The sequence below is a fragment of the Globicephala melas genome, chromosome 10 (assembly GCF_963455315.2).
Source record: "Globicephala melas chromosome 10, mGloMel1.2, whole genome shotgun sequence".
In the NCBI taxonomy this organism is placed as follows: Eukaryota; Metazoa; Chordata; class Mammalia; order Artiodactyla; family Delphinidae; genus Globicephala; species Globicephala melas.
Genome location: NC_083323.1, coordinates 59,429,812 through 59,455,454, shown reverse-complemented (window position 1 = coordinate 59,455,454; position 25,643 = coordinate 59,429,812). Strand labels below are relative to the sequence as shown.

General features: G+C 52.6%; 1 long non-coding RNA gene across 5 annotated transcripts; it reads right to left on the bottom strand.

Annotated features, from left to right (window-relative positions):
- Positions 1 to 25,424, bottom strand: LOC115858651 (uncharacterized). 5 transcript variants are annotated; one of them, XR_009565357.1, is made up of 7 exons: positions 22,060 to 25,424; positions 19,761 to 21,013; positions 18,733 to 18,938; positions 17,673 to 17,811; positions 16,673 to 16,764; positions 5,871 to 5,965; positions 1 to 682 (listed from the first exon to the last, which is right to left on the bottom strand). It is a non-coding gene; the product is annotated as an uncharacterized lncRNA (long non-coding RNA). The 5 variants fall into 5 exon arrangements; XR_009565360.1 differs by having other exon boundaries at positions 18,733 to 19,923; positions 20,252 to 21,013; XR_009565359.1 differs by having other exon boundaries at positions 5,871 to 5,970; positions 18,733 to 21,013.
- Positions 25,425 to 25,643: the final 219 nt, after the last annotated feature.

Sequence of the window (25,643 nt, the reverse complement as noted above, 5' to 3'; positions counted from 1 at the left end):
CTTTGTCACTGCCTGCAGCCCAGCAGCGACCCAGCTCAGAAGGAAGATGGGACCCAGGCAGAAAGAAGCTGGAGGGAAGGGGGCTACACTGAGCATAGGGAGAGGCCAGGAGGAGGGCAGCTTTGCGGGGTAGTGATGTCAAGTGGTGACACGAGACTACTCAGCACTTGGTACAGATCACTGTAATCTTGCTCCGGCCTCCCCTCTCCAGACTGTAGTCCCTGTGGGGCGGGGATTTTGTCTCGTCCATCCTATACACCTAGCACGGTGCCTCCTAAGTACATAATCAGAACTTACTGAATAAATAAGGGGCTAACCGGTCAATGAACAAGCCTATTCACAGCTCAGGTGACACCCTGGGCCCCCGTCGGGGAGCACTGTTGAGTGAGGCACACATAACCCTCCTAGAGGAGCTTTATTTCAACCATCCAGCACCTCAGATTTTCCATGCCGCCGCCGTTCAGTCACTGGCCGTCCAAGCCCACGTCTGCCTCTGAACTGGTCAGAGGCTGCGCTTTAATGGCCCCCGTTCAAATGTGCAGTGACTTCATTTAGCTCCTCTTGATGAAGGAATCGGGGAAACAGCAAGGGACTTCATTTCTCACAGCAGCCTTCCTGTGAGCTTTCTCCAGAGGAGTCTTCATCCATAGCAAACCGTCTGTGGTATTCCCGGCTGGAGCCCCTGGCAAGAGACGGGAGGCGAGAATGACAGTGCCAAGGAGGCAGCTGAAGGATAGTCACCCTGGGAGCCACAGCTCTGCCTTGCTTTTTCCAATGGGCCATAAAGACTGAGGAGAAGGGGAGGGAGGCAGACAGGAAAACACACTCGACTTCCCAAGTATAGTCACCGCACCAAGCCCACCTGGCGGGGCGATGACGCACAGACTCCGGGGCTGGGCGGACGGCTTCGTAATCCCTGCCCTGCCATTTGCCGACTGTGTGGCCTTGGGTAAGATGCTTCATGACTATGCCTCAGTTTCCTCATCTTAAAAAACGTACGTGGAGAATACTAATACCTAGTTCGTATGGTGGTGGAAAAGAGATGAGTTAATAGTCATGAAATAGTGAACAGAGGACATGGTCCGTAGTCAGCCCTACATAAATTTCATTACATGAAATTGAGCAGAACACTTGGGTTCTAGTCTCAGAAACTTTTTTTCTGTAATAAGCCCAGCCTTGGATGCATCTTATGTTTGCTCTGAGAAGTGAACAAATGCATGTGAAAATTAAAACATGTTAAAGTTTGTTATTTGTCGTCAAGCTCGTGTACGTGCCTGATTGAGCAGGGGTTGGTGGGGGGTGGCGGGTGGACGCCAAAGGGCTGTCAGTCGTCAGTTTCTAATTATCTGCCTTGCTGAGGTCCCCTTCTTGTCAACATCATCGTCTCTTTGGCTGGTTCAAGCCTTTGCTTGACAACATCCAGGCCTCTTGTGGTCCCTCCCACACAGCATGGGCTGGAAGGATAAGGCTTTTGAAAGCAAAACTGGTCCTTCCCTTCCTACCCACGAGGCAGGTATAGCCAGTGGACACAAGCTTCCAGAGAGGAGCTGGCAACTCCACCTCAGCCCACTTTGCCTTTGGGCAAAGGGAGGAGAGGGGCCGAGCCAGGGCAGGACAGGGGAGGGTGTCCAGCTCCTCGGTGCTGGGGCCTCAGAAAGAAATGTATCTGTCTTTGTCGTGGAGACCTGGGAATAAAAAACAAATCCATCCCAGAGTCCAGTACGAATGTGCTGCCACTTACTGCTACCAACATGATTTCAAACAGTTACTTCATCTCTTTGAGTCAGTTTTTCTCATCCTCAGAATGGGGATAATCATACCTAATTCAAAGAGGGAAAGGGAATTACCCGGAAGTCCAGTGCTTAGGACTTGGTGCTTTCACTGCCGTGGCCCGAGTTCAATCCCTGGTTGGGGAACTAAGATTCTGTGAGCCGAGCGACAAGGCAAAACCAAACAAACAAACAAACAAAAAAACGAGTGAAAATCAGTGAGATATATTACTCCCTTGGTACATGGCTAGTCCAATACTTGGTAGATATTATTAGCTGATGCTTTTCGTTGTCCGCACACCATTCCCTCTGAGGGATGGAGAAGCAGTGCTGCTTTCCAGACTGGAAAAACTGGTGGCAGAAAAAGTGATTGACAACTCTGCTTTGCTTACATTTTCTTTATGGAGCACATAATAGGTACATCATTTGTTCATTCATTCATTCAGCAAATGTTTGCAGAACTTGCCGTTATTTTGCTCACTTGTGTTTATCTTACTCTCACCACTAAAACTGCAAGGTTCATGAGGGAAGGGGCAGTGTCTCTTGGGTTCCCTGGATGCTTTGTGCATACTTGCTAGGTGAGCGGAGGGTGGAGCTCAAAGCCTGTCTGCGACACTGAGATGCACCAGGCAAGGAGGTGGTGGGGGCAGGAGGCCTGCATTCTAGGCTCCATCACACCTCCCACAGACCTTGGAGCCTCCACAGACCTTCCTTCAACTGTGAAATACTGGAGGATCGCTGGAGACCAGACTCAGGGAACCGCTTCCCCAGTGGGAAGACATCCATTCATCTACTCTGTGTCTCTGAAACCCCTGGAGAAGGCTCTGAGTCCCCAACTCTGAGGAGCACAGCAACAAGAAAAGAATGAAGAGAGAATGGAAGGAGCAGCGCCCCCTCAGTAACTTACAGAGGGAGGAAAATTCCAGCTTATTATGTGTAATTAACACAAAAGAAGGCATGTTCCCTAGACCCTGCTTTCATGGATATTGGGTATTCCCACATATAAGACACATCCATTCTTCTTTTTTTTTTTTTTGCACAACCAAAGGTTTTATTTTGTAATTTATTATTTTATTTAGTAATAATTTCAATTTTTATTGTTATCAATAATTAACAATAAAACTAATATCTTTTTTTATGCCTCCACATGTTTTTTTTTTATTGGCGTATAGTTGATTTACAATGTTGTGTTAGTTGTGTTAGTTTCAGGTATACAGCAAAGTGATTAGGTTATATATATACACATACAAATATATGTATATATACATATACATACTTTTTCAGATTCTTTTACATTAGAGGTTATTACAAGATATTGAATATAGTTCCCCGTGCTATACAGTAGGACTTTGTTGTTTATTTTATACATAGTAGTGTATATCTGCTAATCCCAAACCCCTAATTATCCCCTCCCCTTTTCCCTTCGGTAACCATAAATTTGTTTTCTGTCTGTGAATCCGTTTGTTTTGTAAATAAGTTCATTTGGGGGCTTCCCTGGTGGCGCAGTGGTTGAGAGTCCGCCTGCCGAGGCAGGGGACGCGGGTTCGTGCCCCGGTCCGGGAAGATCCCACATGCCGCGGAGCGGCTGGGCCCGTGAGCCATGGCCGCTGAGCCTGCGCGTCCGGAGCCTGTGCTCCGCAACGGGAGAGGCCACAGCAGTGAGAGGCCCGCGTACCACAAAAGAAAAAAAAAAAAGTTCATTTGTATTAGATTTCACATATAAGCGATATCATATGATATTTGTCTTTCTTTGACTTACTTAGTATGATAATCTCTAGGTCCATCCATGTTACTGTAAATGGCATTATTTCATTCTTTTCTATGGCTGAGTAATATTCATACACGCACACACACACACACACACACACCACATCTTCTTTATCCATTCATCTAAGACACATCCATTCTTGCCCACAGACCTCATTCTATGTGATCCAGGCTGTCTAGAGACATAAGAGTTAGGGGAGAATCATAATATCCCAAAGGTAGAAAGAACCCGAACATCCATCAATGGAAGAGTGGGTAAACAAAAGTACAATGGAATATTATTCAACCACAAAAAAGAATGAAGCGGGCTTCCCTGGTGGCGCAGTGGTTGAGAGTCCGCCTGCCGATGCAGGGGACACGGGTTCGTGCCCCGGTCCGGGAAGATCCCACATGCCGCGGAGCGGCTGGGCCCGTGAGCCATGGCCGCTGAGCTTGCGCGTCCAAAGCCTGTGCTCCGCAACGGGAGAGGCCACAGCGGTGAGAGGCCCGCGTACGGCAAAAAAAAAAAAAAAAAAAAAAAATGAAGCACTGATACATACTACAACACGGATGAACCTTGAAAATATTAAGCTAAGTGAAAGCCAGCCACAAAAGACCACACAGTATATGATTCCCTTGATGTGAAAGTCCAGAAGAGAGAAATCTATAGGAATAGAGCGCAGATCAGTGTTTGCTTAGGGCCGGCAAGGGTATGGAGGAGTAAAAGGGGGTGGTAACTAAAGGCTATAAGATTTCTTTCAGGGGTGATGAAAATGTTCCAAAATGGACTGTGGTGATAGTTGCACATATCTGTGACTATACTGAAACCACTGAATGGTACACTTCAGTGGTGAATTGTACAGTATGTGAATTATATCTCAAGAAACTTGTTTTTAAAAAGAGAGAGAGAGAGAGAGAGAGAGAAACGGAGACGGAGCAGTTGAGACGGAGCAGGAAGACCAAACAAAGCCCAGGCACAGTCTGTCCTGGCTGCCCCCCAAGCCAAAGCCTGCAAGTCACACAGGCAGTGTTAGGGTAGCCCCCAAGCCATGACTCAGGAAGATAAATTGGCCCCAGAGGTATGGGGCTGGGTCCCTTCTCCCCTGACAGCTCCCTCTCTGTGTTTTTTCTGGCATGAGAAACATTCTGTCTTCTTGTATAAATAGGGGAAATTTATGACAGTTTTCCCCCTTCTCCTCCCTGGTGGGCTACTAGGAAGGGGCTGGATGGGGGGAGGAGGGAGATACAAATGTGGAAAGACTAGAGGGAGGCAGGGAGCTAGGCTCTGGCCCCAGCTCTGCTTTGCATATTTGACCATCTGGGTGAGGAGGCGGCTGGAGCAAAGGTGCAGCCCGGTAGTTTCCAGGCCCAGGAGGCGGGTCTCCAAGGCAGACATCCAACTGGAGGGGCCCAGGGGAAATCAGGGAAACATGGCCTGGCTATTCCAGAGCTTTTTTGGAGGAGACACAGGCCCCCTGCCTGGTTTGGGTTCTTTCTGTCCTTGCGATTTGTTGAGGCAGCTGATATGGTGGTTAGAGAACCCCATATGGGATTCAGAAAGGGACAGAAAAACTAAGTGTGTGACCTTAAGCAAGTCACTGCCTCTCTCTGGGCCTTGGCTGTAATTAAAAAAACAGGGGAGGGGATTGAACTTTCAGGGGTTTTCAAACTGGTTTTAACCACAGGGTCCTTTCTTCAAATAAAACCTTATGTAGCAACCCAACATCTAACATGAGTGTCCTGCTGAGGTCCTTAGGTTGAAGTGAGGGTGGGGATGGGAGATACCCAGGCCCCTGTGGTGACAAGAAGGGACTTGGCCAAGCATAGGATGATCTCCAAGGTCCCCTCCATCTCTGTCCTCAGGTGGGAAGGTATATTAGGAAGGATGATAGCAAAACTGCTATTAAAAAAAGGGCCCCGGGCTTCCCTGGTGGCACAGTGGTTGAGAGTCCGCCTGCCGATGCAGGGGACGCGGGTTCGTGCCCCTGTCCGGGAAGATCCCACATGCCGCGGAGCGGCTGGGCCCGTGAGCCATGGCCGCTGAGCCTGCGCGTCCAGAGCCTGTGCTCCGCAACGGGAGAGGCCACAACAGTGAGAGGCCCACGTATCGCCAAAAAAAAAAAAAAAAGGGGGTCCCAAACACAGCCACATATAGAAAACAAGTTTATTTGTCACAAAACGGTCTGGAAGGGAGCAGTCCCAGACAGCAGGTGGCTCTGTTCCACCTGGTCCACCAGGAACTTGGGTTCCTGTTCTACTCTTGCTCTGCCCTCTCTTTAGGGATTTCTCCTCAACTGCATGGTCAAAGCTCAGTCTCAGGCACATCCGGTCCAGCTCATGAAAAGGAGAACTTACCCAATGTCTCAAGGCTCTGATGACATTACTCGGCTCACATTCCCCTCTGGCCACACCTGGCAGCCGGGAGATGGATTGTCCAGCTCGGAGGTTCTCTACCCTCACAGAACAAGGAGAGAAGGATTAAGTGGACAACTATAGCAGTTTTAATCCAGGGCTCAAACCCCCCAGCCGAGCCGCCCTCTTCTTCTTCCCCTCCCAGAGGAGGAGAACTAGAGTCCACAGTTCAGAAAACAGTGATTCCCAATGAGGTCCCACCATCCACCCCGAGATCAGAGCCCCAGGAAAGCGATAGCAGGCTTCCTCCAGAGAGACTACCCTTCTATCCACTTTCTTCACAAGGATGTGAGAAAAGTTTCTGTTGCCACTGCCCCCCTGCCACTCTCTCTCTCTCAGTCGCACCTCATTCTCTAACCCCTGTTCCCAGTCACTAGGCGTGACCACAAATAAGGGGGAGCAGGACGGCCAGAACTATAGGAAGGGAAGGTGAGACCGGGCTGGAGAGCTGTGCCTTGCAGGCCGCCCAGGTATGGTTTTGGTGCCACGCAGACCCAACTACCAGATGTGTGACCTGAAGTGGGGATTAAGCTCTCAGAGCCTCAACTGACTCTTCTGGATATAAGAATGAGACGCTCACTTGCAAGAGTTGCAGCTCCCCTCTGCCCTCCCCCGACAGCTCCAGCGGGATCAGATGAATTTCACCTAAAAAGACCATCAGCCAGTCCCCCTTCAGGCCCCCCGCTGCACCTGGATCTCACGGCCCCGCCCACCCCAGGAGGCACGGCAGCGGCTGTGCCGGAATCAGAAATAAAACCTTCCTCTTCCTCCTCCCCCGCCCCCTCTTCCCATCACTCATCTGGGAATCCAGGGCGAAGAAGGGAGCTAAAGTGCAGAGCATTCATTTAATATTAACAAATTGAAATGAATTCTTTGAATGCCAATTAACTTGGAGCAGCCCCTTATTAATAGTAATTTAGATTCATACTTGGGAGAAGCGGGTACGGGGGCTGGGCCGAATGTGCCCAGAATGTCAATGTGACGACGGAGCTGGGGACCAAGCGGGGAGGAGCCGTGGCAGTGTTACTTCTGCCGAGTTCGGCTGTTTCCCTCAGAGGAACGGACAAAGTCAGCAGAGGCGGATCTTTGGGAAACAGATTTCTCTCACCATTTGAGTTTTGTACCTGCGATGAATCTGAATGGGCTGAAACCACATCACACCATTTTGATGATTTACTTCACAGTGTCGCTAGAATGTCCTCAGAGCTGGGGTTTACCGCAAACTCTCCTAAACCGGATCCCACTGACCCAAAGTGATCTAGTCTCTAGGCCAGCTCTCTCTCCTTCTTTGTGTCCGTTCAAAGCCAGAGCTGGAGATCAAAATGGGGTCCCCCAACCCCTGCCACCTCCACCTTAATTAGAAATAAAGGAGGGGACTAAACATTGTGTCTCCCTTCTGGGAATCCTCTCCCAGGAGGCAAGAGTCCCAACAGGCTGACCCCGAGCCAGCAGCTTACATTTAAGGGAGCAAAAAATATCTGCTGGTACTTTTCTTAGAGTTCAGGGACAAGATGAGAACTAAAAATTCAACTCTGTATACCAAAGACTTCCCCAGAATAGAGCCAAGGAGAAAGAGCTTGGTCCCAAACTAAAAAGTCAAACAGAAATTCTGCTTTCCCTGAATTTGCTGGCTTGGGGAGTCGGACTAGAGGTGCCCAGAACCAGAACCTCGAGTGTAAGCTCTGACCCAAGTAGGACATTTTCTTCTTCCCAGGCGTCCCACCTTGCCTGGATGGGTGAATCGAATTTGAGGCTGGGAACTGTGGAAACTAGGGGTGGGAGGTCTGAGATGGAGGATGCAGGAGGGCAAAGGGGGCTGAACAAGGCTAAGGAAATGTACAAAATGGTGAAGTTTATAAAATTAAAACTTTAAAGATGGTTTAACATACACAAAAGATTAAATTTAAAGAACAGGTCAGGTTTTAAAAGGAGGTAAAATACATCAAAATTGAAAGATTAACATCAACAAAAATTGAAGACAATGTATACAACACTTCAATTGTTCTTTAAAATAGGAGGGATTGAATGAGTCAAAAGAGACCTCATTCACACTCCCATAGTTTCCCAAACAACAAATTCATTTACAAAACAAAAAGAGAAATCAACACAAAACTAAGGCTTGGTCCACACCAGGAGAAAAAACAAAATCGTGTCGATTCAGTAACAGCTGAACAACTAGTGACGGAGGAAAAAAACAAACGAATAAACTTGAAATATGTTAACTTATTATTTGTAAATATTGAAATTGGAAGATGGGATGGAGAAAGGCACGAACTTAACATCATCAGAAAAGTGAAACTTGCAAAAACATAGGGTGTAACTCATCTGCAAATTCTCCTTAAGTAGAATGCTCCTCTCCAAAAGAACAGAATATAAAATTGATCCCGAAAGTACCACTAACCCTCCAAGTAAAGTATATTAATCTGAACTTAATATTTCCACAAATCTGAAATGATACGAAAAAATACAAAAGGATTATATTTTTTCAACTAAGAGAAAAACAAAAGCGGATTTAAATTGTCTAATGGGGCAAGAAGAGGGACGTTTTTTGCAGGTGCCAGAAAGGATGGGGCTGGGGGTGTTTGAGGGATGGAGGACCCGCTTACCTTGCTCTGGAGCAGCGGCTGCCGGACAGAAGTGGGTGCGGGACTCTGCGAGTGCATGCGTGTTGGGGGAAAGGAGGATTCGGGGATCCCGCTGCTCTGAACGAATGAGGAGGGTGGAAGGACTGGGGGTCACCCATTTCCCCACCTCCGCCCGCCTCCCTCCCTCCGGTACCCAGGCCTAGAGAGCTACTGAAAGTTACAAATTGCTTCCATTATTAGCTCATCCCGGGCGGCCTGGTCATTGGCCAACCCCGGACCACGTGGTCCCTCGTACCAATCGATCGAATTTCTAGTTGCAATTCTCTGTCTGTCCCTTGGCTCTGGGCAGGGAAGCGGGGGCGGGGAGCAGTGGCGCGGGCGCTGGGGAGGGGCTAAGGACAGGGGTCACTTCGTCCCCTCACCCTCCCTCTCTGCCTAGTCCGGGCCGTGAGTGTCGCCCCAGAACGGGTTGAGGGAATGTTGTGGGTTGGGACACACCCGGGAGGGCGCAAACTGGAGGAAGCGAGAGACGTCGCCAGGCACCCAGGGTCCTCTCCTTCCAGTTCCCCGAGCCTGCCCGGTCCCGCTGGCTTCTCCCTCTATAGCGCCCAATCTGCCCCGGGCAGTCCCGGGCTGGCAGCCTGACCCAGTACCCCGGGTGCCTGAGTGTCATGCCTCCGGATCACTGCTTGGGCCCCCACGTTGGGGAAAGATGCACGCGAGTACCGCTTCCCCGGGGCTCGCTCTGAATCAGGCGCCTGCGCTCTCAGGGGCGCCCACCCTACCCCGACGGCCGAGTTTGCGCACCTCCTGAGACAGTTTGAGAGAAGGACAAACTTTTGAGTGGATAAAAATCAAGAGGAACCCGTCTGGAGCAGGTGAGCTGGGTCCGGGAGGGGTGAGCTGTAGCCTGAAAGCAATCTGCCTTTCCCCATCTCTGTCTCTCCTTACTCCATCCCGGCTCCCCTGCTGGCAGATACTAATCCCCACTGATCAGAGGAGTGGGACCAGAGCAGCTTTCCTCCCCCGAGTTTGGGGACTAAGGTGGCAGCTGGCAGAGGGACGAGGAGTGTTGCTTCTGAAACTAGAGAGGATGGGAGAAACTGGGGGCCTGGAGACCCATAGCGTCTGAGGGTGATCACTTCTTTCCCCAAACGCAACTTGCGGGAACTTCAGAAAAGTTTATCGAAGAGAGACGGAGAAGGGAGCAGAGTTGGGGTTCTGAGGTTTAAAGTGAGGGGGAGGGCCCCCTGCTTCTTAGACTAAAGGAAGGATGAGTTTGTTTCCCAATCAGGGCTGATTACGGATGTAGGAAAAACCCGGGCACGTCCCAAATCTGCGCACCCAGCAAGCTCTTAGAGACGCTTGGAGATCCCCAAAGGGCTTTCCCAGGAAAGCGAGAGACGTACTAGCCGAAGATAGTAATTTTCGACTCTGCCGCGGTGGGGGCGGGGTATCGCCCCAGAGCCTCAGCCCGGGACCTCCTGGGGCCCCTGCTGCCCCGGGACCTTTTGCTGATTTTAAGTTAGGAGTGACATGAATTTCTTCTTCTTTTTCTTCTCCTTTTAATTCCAATTTGACTCAGAGACCCATTGCCCTAAGATGGAATCCAGGGAGGGCTCCTCCCCGGCCCCAGCGCGACCACCTTCCAACTTTCTGCAGCTCCCGCAGTAGGGCCAGGAAAAGAGCCCCCTACCCCCTTCCCGGGTCTGGCATTGCCCCCCGCCCCCGTCCCAAGAGAAGTCCCGGGAGGAAGGGATGGAGGAGGCTCTTCAAAAGGGAGTCAAAGAGGGTTGGTTCAGAGGGCGCGACTGAACTTGGGGACCCCGGGTGGAGAGTTGCGGGAGTAGGCAGTCCAAGGCGGGGACGGGGGCTGGCCTGCGGGGTCTGGGAAAGCGGGCGAGGGTCGAGGCCGCGGCAGGTGCACTGGCAGGGCCAAGGGAACTCTGGAGCCCCGGAAAGGGAGGCCCAGCCTGGGCGGAGGGTCTCCGTGGAGCCTGAGGTTTGCAGGTCTGGCCTGAGGAGCCAGGCAGGAGGCAGCTGCAGCATTTGGACGGCTTCTTGGAAAGGGCCGGGAGGGACCATGGATCCAGGAGAGAAAATTCCCATGTCGAGCAAGTGGTGTCTCTGGCCTCTACTTGGCCCACATCTTTTGGTCAAGAGCGGCCAATCCTCCCAGGCCTTTGTTTTCACTGCGCCTGAGGTTTTGCTGTGAGTAATCCAGGGGCTGCCCCGGCACTGCTCCCGAGGGCGCCCTGGAACTAGGCCCGCCTAGCTGAGAGGTCCAGGAGGGCCGCAGGGGGCACTGCCTAGGGACTCGGAGGTCTCCAGGGCGGGGGCCTCGGCAGGGATGTGTTGAGGGGCAGATGTAAAGGCAACTGATACTCAAATATAAGCCCTTTTCTTTCCTCCCATCCCGAGGCCCTGCGCACCTCTCCAGCCCAGAGGAGTTGGATGGAAGGTCTCATCCTGCCCAATCCCAAAATTAACGTGGGAGCCGACTGGGGTTTCTTTTGCAGGCTGCCCCCAGCTCTGGGTGCACTAAGAGAAGGTGCCTGGTTCTGGACTTTGCCCCCTCCCTCTTTGATGAATCCAGTCCGTCTTGCCCCTTCCTCCCCAACACCACGCACACACAGTCTGTGGAGCTGTCTCTCTTTTCCTCTTTTCCTCTCTTCCCCTTTCTCTTTTACTAGGATTGATGGAGTGACAACAGTTTGGCAGGTGTCCCCTAAGCCTGTAGTGGGGAGCTGTGGACCTAGCCCTGACTTCTCAGCTAGCAGGAAACAGCCCCATTCCTGGGCCCTTGAAATTGAACCCCACATTGAGGGAAGTTGAGAAGGAATGGCATGAAGGGTGGCTAGGCTGGCACAGGACGGAAGCCCCACCCTGGGGAGGGGGCACTTTTATGCCTTATGCTTGTTGCAGAGAGAGGATTTAGAAACAATGGAAGATGGAAAGGAGGTCGAGGAAACAGCACAAAGGACTGGAAAAGTTGAGAACAACAAAGAGAAACGACTGGTGAGGGAAGAGAAAATTCGAGAAAGCCCCAATACTGGGGGCAGCGGAGGGAACTCGGGAGAGAGCAGGGGAGGGAGATGAAATGAAGGAATGCTGATAAAGGACGGAATGAAGAAGCAAGATTAGTTTGTTGTATGAGAGAAGAGAAGGAAAGAGAAAGAAAAGAAAGAAAGGAAAAATGAAAGAAGGAAAGAAAGGAGAAGTGAAAGAAAGAAAAAAGGAAAGAAAGGAAGGAAGGAAAAGAAAAGCAAATGAATGAAAGGAGCTAGAAAGTAAAAGAAAAGGGAAGGAAAAGAAAGAGAAGTTTTAAAAAAAAAAGAAATGAATGGGAGAAAGAGAGATGGGTAGGAAAGGAGGAAAGCTAGGAAAAAAGGAAAGAAGGAAGAGAGGAGAAAAAAGTGGAGGGAGGGCAGGAAGAAGGCAAACGAAGGAAGGAAAAGTGAGAAATATACAGAGAGAAAGGAAAGAAGGGGGAACTGGGTTAACAGAAAGGGGGTCTAGACGGGAGGAACAGTGGCGGGAAAGGCGCGGAGAGGAGGGTGAGCGTGGAGAGGCCCAGTGGGGCTGAGGCGGGGGCTCCCAGGTATCCTGGCTGCCGTGACCCTGACCTCCCAGGTTCCAGTGCCCACCCCAGGCAGGCTGCAGGCCGGCGCCACAGGAGGGGCGGAGGCGGAGGCCAGCCTCTTGCGACTCACTTCTCTCCGAAGTAGCTGACAGAGCTGGAGGAGTTCGTCGTGCAGCCGCACCTGCCTGGGGCTGGCCTTGAGGCTCTGCAGGTCAATATCTGGCTCCCAAAGCAGTGCTGGAAGCAGAAGCAGCAGTTTCGAGAGGGGTGAGTCGCGGACCCACCCTGGCTCTGTCTCCTGAGCTGCCTCCGCTGTCTGCAGACTGGGCCGCTTTGTTCTGCCATGCTCTGGCTCTGTGACCTTGGGCCTCAGTTTGTTCTCTGTGTCAAATGAACCCTTTGCACTTGAGGGTTCTTCTGGCACTTTGGTTAGCCTGCCTGTGTGTGTGCAGGTGAGAGAGGGGTGATGATAAGGCCTGGTGCGTTCTGGGAAGGACATCTTCATTTTCTTCCTTGGTGAGAAGAAAAATCTTCCTTCTTTGCCATACTTATCTCCATCCCTGCCCCAGAAAGCTACCTTCCAGGGCAAGGGATTTCTCTATGCCAGAAGGGGTTGGATTAATCTATAAAGAGCTTGGTGTGAGGTTTACAGATGCTGGAAGAACCAAGAAAGCATCGCACGCTGAAAGAGAACGAGGACATGCCTTCCTGGGGCAAGCGGACTTTCGGTCTGCAGTGTATTTCACAGAACTCACACACACACAGAGATTAATTGGCAAAATGGCTTCAGATTCAGCCTGTAGAGGAGGTTGACTTGGGGTGGTTGTGTGTCTGCAGCCTCTTGGGCCTGTGCTCCCCCATCCTGTCCATGTGCTCCAGCGGCAACCACCCAGTTAAAGCCAATTAGATAGCTCCTTTGTTTCCCCAAAGTGGGATGGGGCAGGTCGCTAAGGTCAGCACATCTTCCAAGGGCAGCATAAGCCTTGAGGATTCAACCCTCAAACCACCGGCCAACTTTAGCATCGCTCTGTTAGCTTTCCTCCCCATTCTCAAGCTCCTTTCCTTCTTTTATCTCTCTCCACATCCCCCCACCCACTTGCTCCCTTCCTTCCTTCTTCCTGTTTTTCCTTTTCTTTCTCTCTCCCTCTTCATCTAGTCTAGGCTGGGGCTCTTGTACTGTCTTCGTACTCAGAGGCTTTGCTCTGAGACCTTCAGACAAGGTAACATGTGCCCTGACCTCAGGAGTTCATTACCTGGATGCAAATATTAGGAACGGAAGATGAGAGGCAAAATGGGGAGGAAGCTTTGCTAATCAACTGCGGGATGAAGCGACACATTTTCTGTATCAATCATGATTACTGCCCTCACGTCCCCGTGGCTTGCCCCAGAAAATCCTTCCCCACCTCACCCATCTGCAGGCCACAGTCGGCCTGCCCCTGCCCATAGGGGTGGAGTTGCTGGTGCCCCCAAGGCTGTTGCTCTCCCGGGGTGAGTGAGGGCCTGCAGGAGCTCACCTTGGTGCAGGTGGGATGACATCAGTGAAACCAGGTCAAAGCCTCAAACTATTAAATAAGCAAAGCCTGTTTCCCTATTCCCGATGCATTTAGGGGTCCTCTTTCCCTTGAATGGAGAAGCTGGTCGATTCTGGCTCTTGGCCGTCTCTCCAAGGAATGCCTCTGATTAGCTGGGCCTGCCGCCGCCATCCACCTCTGCTCGGCAGAGAAGGGAGGCCTCTTATTCCAGGCCTTGGTGGAGGGGTTCCAGACTGTCTGCCCAGAGCAGCCACCTTGACCCCAGCCTGGCCCCGCTGGGAAGGAGGGAACCCAATTCACTTCGCAGGATCCGGAATCTTGAATCTCCACAGGCAGAGCCAACAGCTGCGACCGCATCCTCGAGCCTGAGCCTGACGCTGGAAGCAGCTTCTGTCTTTGGGGGTTCTCCTTGCTGCCTCGGTCTCTGCTCTGTTCGGCTCGCTATTGTGTTTTTCTCTCTCCTTTAGGGGCTTTGGGGGACAGGGAAAGGCAATGTTTCTCCTCGGGCCCCTGATCCTTCCGCACGCCCCCGCCAAACCTTAAAGCTGCCAACGGTAAGGAGCTGCGGCTTCTGGCCCTGCTCACAAGCTACTTACTCAAAGCAAATTCACATTCTCTTCTGGGCAGGAGGGAGGACAGATGCTCCTTCCTCAGTCCTCCCTTGCTCATTGATCCATTTTAAGGGCATTTGGGGGTCAAAATTGAGACCGGATGGCTTCTGTTGGTATAAAATTAGCATTTTTTATCACGCCAAAGGCCCAGATTTCACAAGTCAAGGAATAGGAGGGCTTCACCCAGACCCACACCTCTTCTCTGGCCTTCCCTGATGATAAAGGTTTGTTGAGGCGGAGGAAGAGAAGGGAAATGAGTAGTTTGTTCTGTCGAGAAATCAGTCAGTAGCTGCAGCTGTTCCTGCCACTGCTATTTGTTTAGTACCTACTATGTGCGAAGCCTTGTCCCTACCTCTGTTTCTCATGACAGTCAGTCATGAGATCCTTGCCACTGTGAGGCTTTAGTGCATGTGGACAAATACATAAATAAATGAACTGATGGAAAAGAAAGTTTGGATTTTGATTGCCGCCTTCCATATGCCCTGTCTCCGAGCCCGTGCTTTCCCAACTCCGGCTACCCAGACCCAGCCGGTTGGAAAATAGGACGGCCCCAGGGCTCATTTGTCTCCCCCCCGGAAGACTGTTAGAAAGGGAGCAAGAGTTGTGCAGTGGGAACGGCAGACACGAAAGCCCTGAAATAAAGGGGTTGGGGGGGTGGTCAGAGGGGTCCCCCAGAGGTATCGTCCCATCTTTGAGGTGTGCATTGTCGGTGAGGGGAGATATGTTTCTCTGGGTGTCTGAGCAGGTCTGCAGGTTTGCCTTGGTGTAATCACATGCCTGAAGGGGACAGCAGGGTGTGCATGTGCAAGTGAGCTGAGGGGGGCTGGACAAGTGTTTCAGCACCAGGCTTGTGTGCACTGGGCCCAGACGCCTGCACTGGAGCAGGTGCATGGGTGGGGGAGGTGCACAGATCCGAACATATCTCCGCATACATGACTCTCTGTGTATTCGAGAGCGTGTGTACCCGCTGAATTATTATAAAATTACACTGACCCTTACAGCAAATCCATACCGGCCCGGCCTTTCTCCCCCCGACCTCTCGACCTCTGGGGTGCCTGAGGAAAGAGCTGACCGGGTCACCGCCTCCCCCAGTCAATGAGTCTCTCTCCATTAGCATGAAACATGAATCTACTGGCAGCTTGACAAATTATAACTAGCAGCCAGAGTTTTGCCAACTGGCTGGCTTGGGCACTGTCTATTTATCACTGAAAATGGTAAATCATAAGAAACCAGATGACTTAATTATTCAAATCCACCCAGACCCAGAGAAGCTGCAGTCCCGTCAGTCTCAGCCCTGGGCTCAGGGCGAGGGCAGGGGGAGAAGGCTGATTGCTTGGGAGCTGGGAGACTCGGGTTCCGGCTCCTCTGCCCTGCCCGGCAAGGGGGGGCTTTCTCTGCCACCCATTCCCCTCCCTGCCTTCCTGCCCACCTTCCCGGGCAGAAGCCTGGCCGATTGTTTTCGCTGCTGACCCTCCCGAGGCTCTCCCCTCCCCGCCTCCTGCTGCCTGGTCCCCAGGCTCCTGCAGTGTTTCTCTGCCTCTCTTTGTGTGGGTCTGTTAGCTTGCTCTCTCTGTTTCAGTGCCTTCATTTTATTTCTTCTCTTTCTCCTATTCTCTTCACCATTTCTTTCCCTCCCCGCTCCCTACGGATGGACGCTGACCCACAGGCGCGCGCACACACACACATTCTGGGGGCTCTTTGATCTCTGGGTCCTTTTATCTTTGTGTCCCTCACAACCCAGTGTAAATATGCACTCCTATTTCTTCCCGTCCTGGGCCCCAAGGGAAGTCTGTTCTCCCGGCCAGTGAGGGGTGGTGCTGGGTGGATCCAACGCGCCCTAACGCTGGGGTTCACTCATGAGAGAGGAGGTGGTGGACGGCGGGGAGGGTCCCCAGAGCTCCCCTCTTTGAATGGTGTCCTGGCTTGTTCTTCGGGGGGGCTTGTTCCACCCACGAGGACCCCAGAGCCCCGTCCCCAGAGGCTCCTCAGAGCACACTCCTGTGTCTGCAGACGCTTGTCAGTTAGGCTCTGAGTGGCTAGGTCAGCGCGCGTGACTGCACACTTTCGGGAGTCCTTGTGCCAGGACAACAAGTGACAATGTCCCCACCAACAGGGCACCTGAGGAAACAGTCCCCTCACTCCCCGCAATTCCATTTCAAGGCCTCTGAGCAACGTTGTTGTCAATAGAAATTGGCCTTGCCCTATCACAGAGCTCTGGAGAAGGAGCTGCTGTTTCTGCTACTGAAAATGAGTAAGTTCTTCCTTGAGTCTAGCCTTCTCTTCCTTCTGGGTTGGAGGATGGAGACGATCAGGAATCTTGGGCCGGGACTCCCCACCCTCCAAGAGAACATTTATGACCTGCAGGGGACCCTTCTACACCCAGGCTCATCCCCACTGCTAAACCGCCACATCCTCCTCCTTCCTTCCTCCCCACCTTTCGAATCCAGCTTGTTACTTGACGACGAGGGCAGCGTCCACGGGTGAGGCAGGAGGGGAGAGGATCGAGATTCAAAAGCAGGCCAGCAGCTGGGCGGCAGGGAAATCAATAAGGGAGATAGATTAAAGACAGGTTTCTCTCCCTTTTTTTCCGGCTGGCTCAGGGTCCCTGCCCCAGCTCCTAAAAGCAGGTGGAGGACAGAGGCCCTGGCCTCTCTCTGCCCTTCTAACTCAAACAGGTTCCTAATCCCTCGGTAGAGGGTAAACAGTCTCCGAGCACGGCCAGGATTAACCGCAGAAATGCTGCTAAGGTATTTTGGGCACAGTTCCCTACCCCCGCTCCCACCCCATGTTACTAATTAGCCCAACAGCTTGGAGGAGTAGCTAGGAATGCCTTTGTGCAGCCCCGCAAGCCCAGGGCTGAGCTCTGGACACTATCTCTGGTGCTGCACCAGCTGAGGGGGGCAGAGGGATTCCCACCCCCTCCCCACTCACTGACTCCCAGATCAGCGCAGGGCAGACAGCGGATTTTTCCTCTGCACCCTCCCCGAATCCCCCGGCTTCCCCTTGGCTGTTCACAGCTGGGAGGCAGGTGGGGGACAAGAGGGAGAGTGGAATCGGCTCCGGAAATCAAACGACCCAATAAAAAATTAATTGTCTAATTAAAACCATGAGGAAGCCCCTTGCCAGAGTCTGGCTCTGAGTCGTCAGGGCTGTAAAGGGTGGGAAACGAGTCTCAGCTCCTAATAAATTCCTGATTTGCAGCTTGGTCTGTCAGCGAAGGAGTAGGAGAGCTGAGCGTTCTGCCGCACTAGGGCCTCCTAGAGGTCATGCCATCCCTCCCTGTGCCCCCAGCCCCGGTGATCACACCCACACCACCACACACACCCGGCTCGAGACCAGAGACGGGAGCCTCTCCCAAAGGACAGAGAGGCCACCGCCCAAGGCGGGCAAGTATTCCCGAGACTGACCCTCAGGCTCCCCAGTCCAGGGCTCACCCCCTTCTTCCAGGTCTTTCCTCAGGAAAGCAAACGTCCAGGAAACTTCTGCAACTGGAGAGTTCTTCATGTAGGTTAACCGATCGTTGTTAGAAACAGGTTGCTGTGTGGGTGCATTTTGACCTCATCCCCTCCACTTCTGTGAAAAATAACATTTTTACATAAGTCACGAACCAACAGCTTCCCTCTCTTAAACTTGTGCTGATTTTTGCACGAATGACAGGGAACCATGCTAAGAAATGAATCCCTCTCCCCTAAAAAAGGGCTCTGCCCAGTTGGCCAAGTCCCCTGGAAGAATGAACACAGAGCTAGTGCAGAAAGGAGTGCAGAGTTAGGCAACTCTCGAGGGTAGACGGCGATCCGAACCTTTGCCCTGGATAATTGTACCAATTCTTCACTTGGGTCAGCCCCGCCTCTATTCCCCTTGTCCCTCAGCAAAAGCAAGGGCACTGTCCTCAGAGGCATTAAGTCATGATAGCAGGAGGAGGGGGAAGCAGCTAGCATACAGCCGTCAACATCCTAATACATTCTTTGATTATACAGAATACAGTACGGGATGTACACCTGTGATTAGCTTCTCTAAACAAACACGGAAGAACAAACAAGGGCTGTCCTCCGGAACAGTCACCTTAGGAGGAAATAACGCTTATCCCATCTGTACCTCTCTTGATTAAACCATTTCTGCAAAGACTGCTTTAAAATGGACTTTCTAGCCATTTTACAAAATACTCAAGAAAACCATGACTAGCTACAAATTGTTTTTTGACTGATTCCAGAGAAGCAAATGATAAAGATCTTTCACCAATAAGGACATTTAAAGACTGAGCCACAGGGCTTCCCTGGTGGCGCAGTGGTTGAGAGTCCGCCTGCCGATGCAGGGGATGCGGGTTCGTGCCCTGGTCCGGGAAGATCCCACATGCTGCAGAGCGGTTGGGCCCGTGAGCCATGGCCGCTGAGCCTGTGCGTCCAGAGCCTATGCTCTGCAACGGGAGAGGCCACAACAGTGAGAGGCCTTCGTACTGCCAAAAAAAAAAAAAAAAAAAAAGACTGAGCCACATACCCTGAAGACAATTCCCAAAGAAGAGTTACAGAACTTTTGTCATCGTGGCCTTGTTGGGAGAAGGGGGTCGCCCCAACGTGACTACTTGGAGGCGGTGGTGCTTTCAGTTGCATTTCTCTCCGGCCACATCTGGAGTGTATTATTTATCATTCCTGATAATCATTCTTTTGCTCATCTGGTTGTCATTTTTCATCCTAAACAGTGAACTAAGAAGGAGAAAAAGGGAAGGAAACAAATTCCTGACCCCCATCTGGGTCAGGATCTCATTTCAGATTTCAGCAAATTCCCATGCACAAGTGTCACCAGGGTGGCTAGGCCTTTCTGCTTCCAAGAACCCCGAACCTAGAGGCTGGAATGTCAGCACTGATTCTGGTTCACATCATGGTAACTGCAGACCTACTAAGTGTCACTGGGTCTTTACCCGTGGGTTATTCTTTTCAATCTGGGGGTGAAAGACAGTTTTCCTTCCCCGATGGATGGAGTTTGTCATTTCTTTTCCCTGCTACTTGGCCTCAGACTGCACCCTGCTTTGTGGACCTGTTGTCTGGGAGACACTCTGGTTTCCCGGTGCCCACGTCTCATGAGGACATGACTTTGGAGACTATTTTGTCCGTCTCTCTGTCCTCGGGCAAAGCCTCATGAATATTCCTGGTCCTCAGGTTAACTAGCTTAGACTGGTAAACAGAACCCTGACTCAAAAAGGGCACGATGGTGGCCCACCATCACCGCGCGACCTTGGGCGGCGGGGAATGCGGCGACCGTGCACGTCAAATTCTATGTGAATGGCTCCGCCTGGAGTTGTGCTCCAGGAGTGCGGTGAGTGGTTGGTCCCTGGAGCTGAGCAGTGCTGCCACCCAGCAGCCCAGAGATGCTGGCAATTCGGTCAGCTTCGCGCCGCATTCACAGATGAGAAACGTCAGTTCTGACAACTAAAGTGTCAACACCTCAGCCCCCCGAAAAAGGGCTCAAAGTGGAGATCCCCTCCCCTCACGGATGTCTGGGAGATCTAGGCTCAGGCGACAGCTCACCAATCTTCTCTCCATCAACTTCAAAGGCAGCTCCAGCCCCAGGGAGGACCGCGAGGGTACAGAGTAAAGCTGATCCACCCCGAGCTCGGTGTCAGGTGATGTCGCGGGAGCACAGGTCAGCCTGGGCCTAGAAATGGCGGTGAGAGGTAGGATCCCTCCTGGCCTAGAGTTCGGGGAGGGATGGGAGCGGGTTGTGGAGCCGTGGTCACAGTCCTCACAGTGTAGAGGGAATGTTTACAATTGCCCAAGCCCCTCCCTCCTGGGCCCTCACCTGCAGGCAGAGCCGCCTTAGCCTCCTCACCCACGGCCAACCCTATCCCACCCGGATATCCTCCTGCAACCTCTGCCGGCCCTGCCCTTCTCTCCTTCCAACCTCTTTCATACGTTCCTTGCCCAAAGAGTTTTTCTGAATAGAGCCCACCGACCTTGGTCATTTTCGCAACATCCCCGCTCAAGCATTCTCTCGACCTGCAGGGTCATTCAGGCCTCACCTCACTGGGACCGGGCTCCTTCGCGTGTGTGTCCAATTCACCCGATTACGCCAAGACATCCCGACTCAGCAGTTCCCGACGCTCAGCCATCAGAGCCCCAGAGGAGCCACCACATCAAAAGCTTAGACACTAGGACTTGGAGGCGTTAGCTATTCGACAGCCAGCCTGTCCTGAGGAGACTCCATGCTGGGCACTGCGGTCCCAAAGAGCCTCGGGTCTCACGCAACCAAGAAAGACACATCCATCCCAGATTAGTAAATAACAATAATAGCCCTTACCATGAAGGTGTAGTGAGACCTTTTTTCGTTTGCTTTCGTTTGTTTCTTTGTTTGTTTTGGCCGCCCCCACGCACCGCATGGGGGATGTTAGTTCCCCGACCAGGGATCGAACTCGTTCCCCCTGAAGAGGAGGCACTGAAATTGCGAAGCCTTAACCGCTGGACCAGCAGGGAAATCCCGGGTGAATCTTGTGGACAATACATTTCAGAGGTGGGAGAGAGTGCTGTCAACTAGGGTCCCCCCAGAAGACTCCCAGAGGAGGTCAGATAGGAGATGCCCTGGTAGCCCCTCAGAGGCCTCGAGGCTGCAGAGGAATCATCGCGTGGGTTGTTTTGTTTCCCAGAAGGCTGGCGGCAGGAGAACGCGCTCCAGCTGGAAGCTGGAGCAGGGCTTCATCACCAAGCAGCTACTCTCTGCCAGGCACTGTGTGGGGCACTAGCAACCCAGTTACAGTGAGGGAGTCCATGCCTTCAAAGCTGACAGTCTAGATGGGAAAAGAAACCGTAAGCAGATCTTTGTAAGGCAGTGAAGGATGGACCTCCACCGGTGATACACCTCCCTGGCATCGTGGGGTACCACGCCCACACATAAACCTCTCAGGGGAAAGGGGAGAGGAAGGGGGCAGGGAAGCCATCCTGAAAGGGAGGCTAATGTAAACTATAAGCGAGTGGTACCCTTCTTCTCCCCACACCCTTCCCAACTGAAGGTCACCTTTCACCTCAAGAAGAAACCATTGGCTTCTTCAACCAAGGTCACAGCGTGCTGTCAACATCCCAGCACTCTCTCACCCACCTGCCCTCTGGGCAGAGTATTCAAACATGAACTGGGATTCCAGCCATATCTGGGGCACCTTCCTATCCCATCTTCCCCACTGTCCATCCCAACCTGCCAGCATCGTGGCCAGGTGCTCTCTGATTCCCAGGACCCAGGAAGGAAGAGCCTATCGTCTCCTAGAATTACATGCTCTGCAGCCTTCCTCCTTCGTGCCTTTGGGGAAGATGCCCCTGCTTCCCCTTCATTCTCCATCCGGACCCAGCTCCCACCTCCCACAGCTGCAGCTGCTCCCTCCTCTCCCCCCTGGAAGAATGCCCCCCTCCCCCACATCCCTCCACAGGGGGAGAGTGGGAGGGAGGCAGCATATGGCCCCATTCTCCTTGGCCTGGGCAGGCTATTTTGGAAATGAGAAAACCCCCTTGCCCTGTCCTCCCCTCTGGGGAACACCCTCCCTCCCCTCTCCACATTCCCCAGAAGTTCTCAGACTGAGATCCGTCCTACTCCTACGTGCAGTTATGTGGTGAAATCACTGCTTTCCTGCCCTGAGGCGCCAAAGCTGGGAAGGGAGCCTACTCAGACCTTTGATGTAGGCACGTTTTAAAAGGCCCACCTGTCCCCTCTCTCTCCCCAGCCCCCAGCCTGAACTGCTGGAGCCCCTCATCACAGCTTTAAATCCCTGGCTACCCCCCAACGTGGCCCGGATCAGGTCACACACATCCTCTCCCGCTGGGGGTAATCAAACCCAACCGTACTCACTTGGGGACATCTGTCTCTGGTGAATAAGGAGAGATCCCAAACTTGAGTGGTTCTGTGACACTTAAAAGCTTCAAGCAGGAAGATCTGCAATTTCTCTTGGAGCAGGGCCTGCGGGGAGGGTCCCTCTGAAACCCTCGTTTGATGTTGTGCTTTCATGGTTGCGGTTTGATCCAGATGTTCCCCACTTGTGGGATTTTCTCTTTGGGAGGGAGGGGCCCTTGGCTGTGAAGATATTTCCATTGTGTGCACATTTAGATCGAGGTGGCTGGGTGCGGGTGCTCTTCTAGTTGATAACACACCCTGCTCTGGACAACCCTGCCCTTTCCTTCGGGGATCACATCCTTTCCCTTCGCATCCAAAGACAAGAAGAGGGCATTCACGTAAGGAGGCATTCCCGGCTCCTGTAGGCTTGCTCTGTCGCTGCCTAGACAGGGCTCTACCTCTCTGTTCTTCTGGCTCCATAAAACGGAGATGGGGTTGGTTCGCAAAGATGGTTCCCAGATCATGGAAAAGAACAGGAGAGGGAATTCAAGAACCAGATTTCCGGCCAAGGAACAAACAATTATCAAAGAAATTGTGAATGGGATTTGCACTGAGAATGATGAGTCAGGGCTCCTAAAGAGGAAGTGGCGGGCTTCCCTGGTGGCGCAGTGGTTAAGAATCCGCCTGCCAATGCAGGGGACACAGGTTCGATCCCTGGTCCAGGAAGATCCCACATGCCGCAGAGCAACTAAGCCCGGGTGTCACAGCTACTGAGCCTGCGCTCTAGAGCCCACGAGCCACAACTACTGAAGCCTGCGTGCCTAGAGCCCGTGCTCCACAACAAGAGAAGCCACCGCAGTGAGAAGCCCGTGCACCGCAATGAAGAGTAGACCCCGCTCACCGCAACTAGAGAAAGCCCACATGCAGCAACGAAGACCCAGTGCAGCCAAAAATAAATAAATAAAATAAATAAATAAATTTAAAAAAAAAGAGGAAGTGGCCATCCCTCTTTTGGATCAATCCTACAAGGGTGGAAGTAAACGTCTCCAGATTCACAGACCCCTCTGCTCCCTCCGAGCTTGAAAAGGTTAAGGCCATCCCTCCCCAACGTCTTCACAGAAACCCTGGGAATCTTTCCTTCCACCTTAAGAGTCTTCAGAAGTTCTTGCTGTCCAGCCTCAGTCACTGCTTGTTGTAGCAGGAGGTGGCTTCCCTGGAGGAAGTGCCTTAGTCACACTCAGTGGTCCTCTAAGACCTCTCAGCATCCTTCTAGCTGCTTCTGCCTCATGGAATCAAAAGAAAAGCTGTCAACTCTATCAAAAATCAGGTTGCTCCCAGAGCTGTGCTGGTGACCACAGAAACACTTGGATCCTTGCCAGCCCTGTGGAGGTCACAGTCTAAACCAGACACGTGGATGTTGAGTGATAGAGGCCAGACGGACCAGAGAAACTCCAGCCCTGGAGCTGGACCAAGGCACCAGCCCACAGTGGACCCTAAAGGACTTGCATCAGCCACAAGGTTGGGTAAGTGAACTTGCCTTAGGGGGAGGGGCCTTCGTGGGGACAGACAAAGCCTAGGAGGCTTGGTGCAGGAAGGGGACATTCAGAGGAGACAAGAGAGTGTGGGAGCCACTGAGTGGATGAGGAAGGCTCAGTGCCGGGGAGAACCATGAGAGACAGGCCAGCGGGAGAAGAGAGAACTGGTTCCCCATTGGACTGGAGAGAGGGGAGGGGTGGACAGAGAGGCGGGCACAAGAAGCACAGAGGAGGATGGGGAAAGCTCCACCCACTGTCCCACCTGGAGAATTGGGGCGGCTGTTCCCAGCTCCCCGCGCTCTGTGTAACATCGGGGAAATGCATGTTCGGAGGATCAGCTTCTCCCCCACCGGAGGCCCTGAGGGTCAGTTCTCAGACCTCTCCCTCCCCTTGGACTTTGATCCAGTCACGCACAGATGGGTCAGGTCATGATGGCGAGGGGGCAAGCGGCACTGGGTCTCCCTGGCTTGAATTTTTTCTTATCCCCCCATGTCCTCTCTCTCTTAAGCAATAATTTCTCATTTTGCTTGGTCTTGTATAGCCCATATGTCTCTAGCTCAGAGAACTAAGCAACACTCCATCATTCTTAAGCTGGGCCTTGCCACCTGCAGGCCCCTCCCCTCCCACACATATGTTCACACAACTGGGGCAAGTGGTTAGCTTCCACGCATCCCTCTGGACGCTCTCCCCGTACCATCCTTCTCATCTTTCCGGCTAGAATTAGAACCTTCTCTCCTGCAGGGGGGTGGGGGGGTATGGTCAGGGTTCTTCACAGCTGGATAGCAGCTGGGAGAGCCCCACCTGTTCTGTGCACTCACAGTGGCTCCCTGGAGGGGACCAATGACAAGGGGGAAAGGCGCTGCGAAATAGAGTGCAGGAGGGGGCACCCATGCGGTGGGACTCTCTACCTGGTCTGGTCTGGCCTGAGGGGGAGGTCAGATGCTCAGCAAGGTGTCCTGGGTCTCAGGGAGGTGCTGGAGGACCAGCCTCCTCAGGCCATCTGAAGACTCGGCCTCCCCATCTCCTTCTCCTCTGCCTCTCCCACTCACTGTTACTGTGGGATCCACAAATGCTGCCCTCATCCCTCCCTGTGGCTCCACTTCCACCACCCTAAACCCTTTCACCCATGCCCAAATCATCCCCCTGCAGGGCTGCTAGAGTCTGACCCCAACTCTACTCCAGAGACAGCCCTGTTCCCCCACTCCCACTGCTGCTGTGGACGGAGAAACTGAGATGGGACCAGAAGAAATGCTCCCGTCTCCTCTCATGAGAGGCTAGCAGAGCCCCAGCCCGTTCCCAGAATTACCCTTCCCAGGCTGACATGAAGAACCTGATGGGGGAAGGGCCACCATGCCTGAGACTGGGGCCAGGGGCAGCAATTCCCCCCGCTCTCTCCTTATTAGTCCGTGTAGACCTAAGGGCTTTCCCCACATGTGAGGGTTCTGCTTTGGTGCCATGGAAGATACCCAGCACCTGCTTGCTTACTCTCCTCCTCTTCAGCCCATCACTGCCAAGATAGAGTTGTCTGGGCAAGCGCCACCCCCAGGACAGGGCTGAGGAGTCTGGGTGGGAGGGCAGAAGTGAGAGACACTTCCTTCGTGTCTCCTGCCAACCCTGCCAGGCTAGAGTGCCACGATCTGGGCCCTGTATCAAACCCACTGGATCAGTTCACTGAAAACCTCCCTGGGGTATATGTGAGGCCTCTGGACTCACTGGAGCTGACAGGGAAGATCATGGCCAGTAAGCAACTGACCCGGAGTATCCACTATATGCTTGGCACGGGCCTGACTCTTGCTGCTAGAGACCCAGAGAAGTACGTATTACAAATCCTGGAGACCCTCACGTTTGTACAGAACCCCATAATCTTACCTTCACCCCCGCTCAGACATGTGATCCTACGTGGACCTCAGACATGCGAGCTAGACAGAAGAAAGAACTTCCTTGAGCATGGGTTGTCAACGTTGTACAGTAAGATCATCAGAAGACCTTTCCTCTAGGAAGGCGGTGCACCAGGAGAGCCCCTGCCTTGCTGCGCCAGGGGTGAGGTATCCTGTCTGCAGGCAGGGG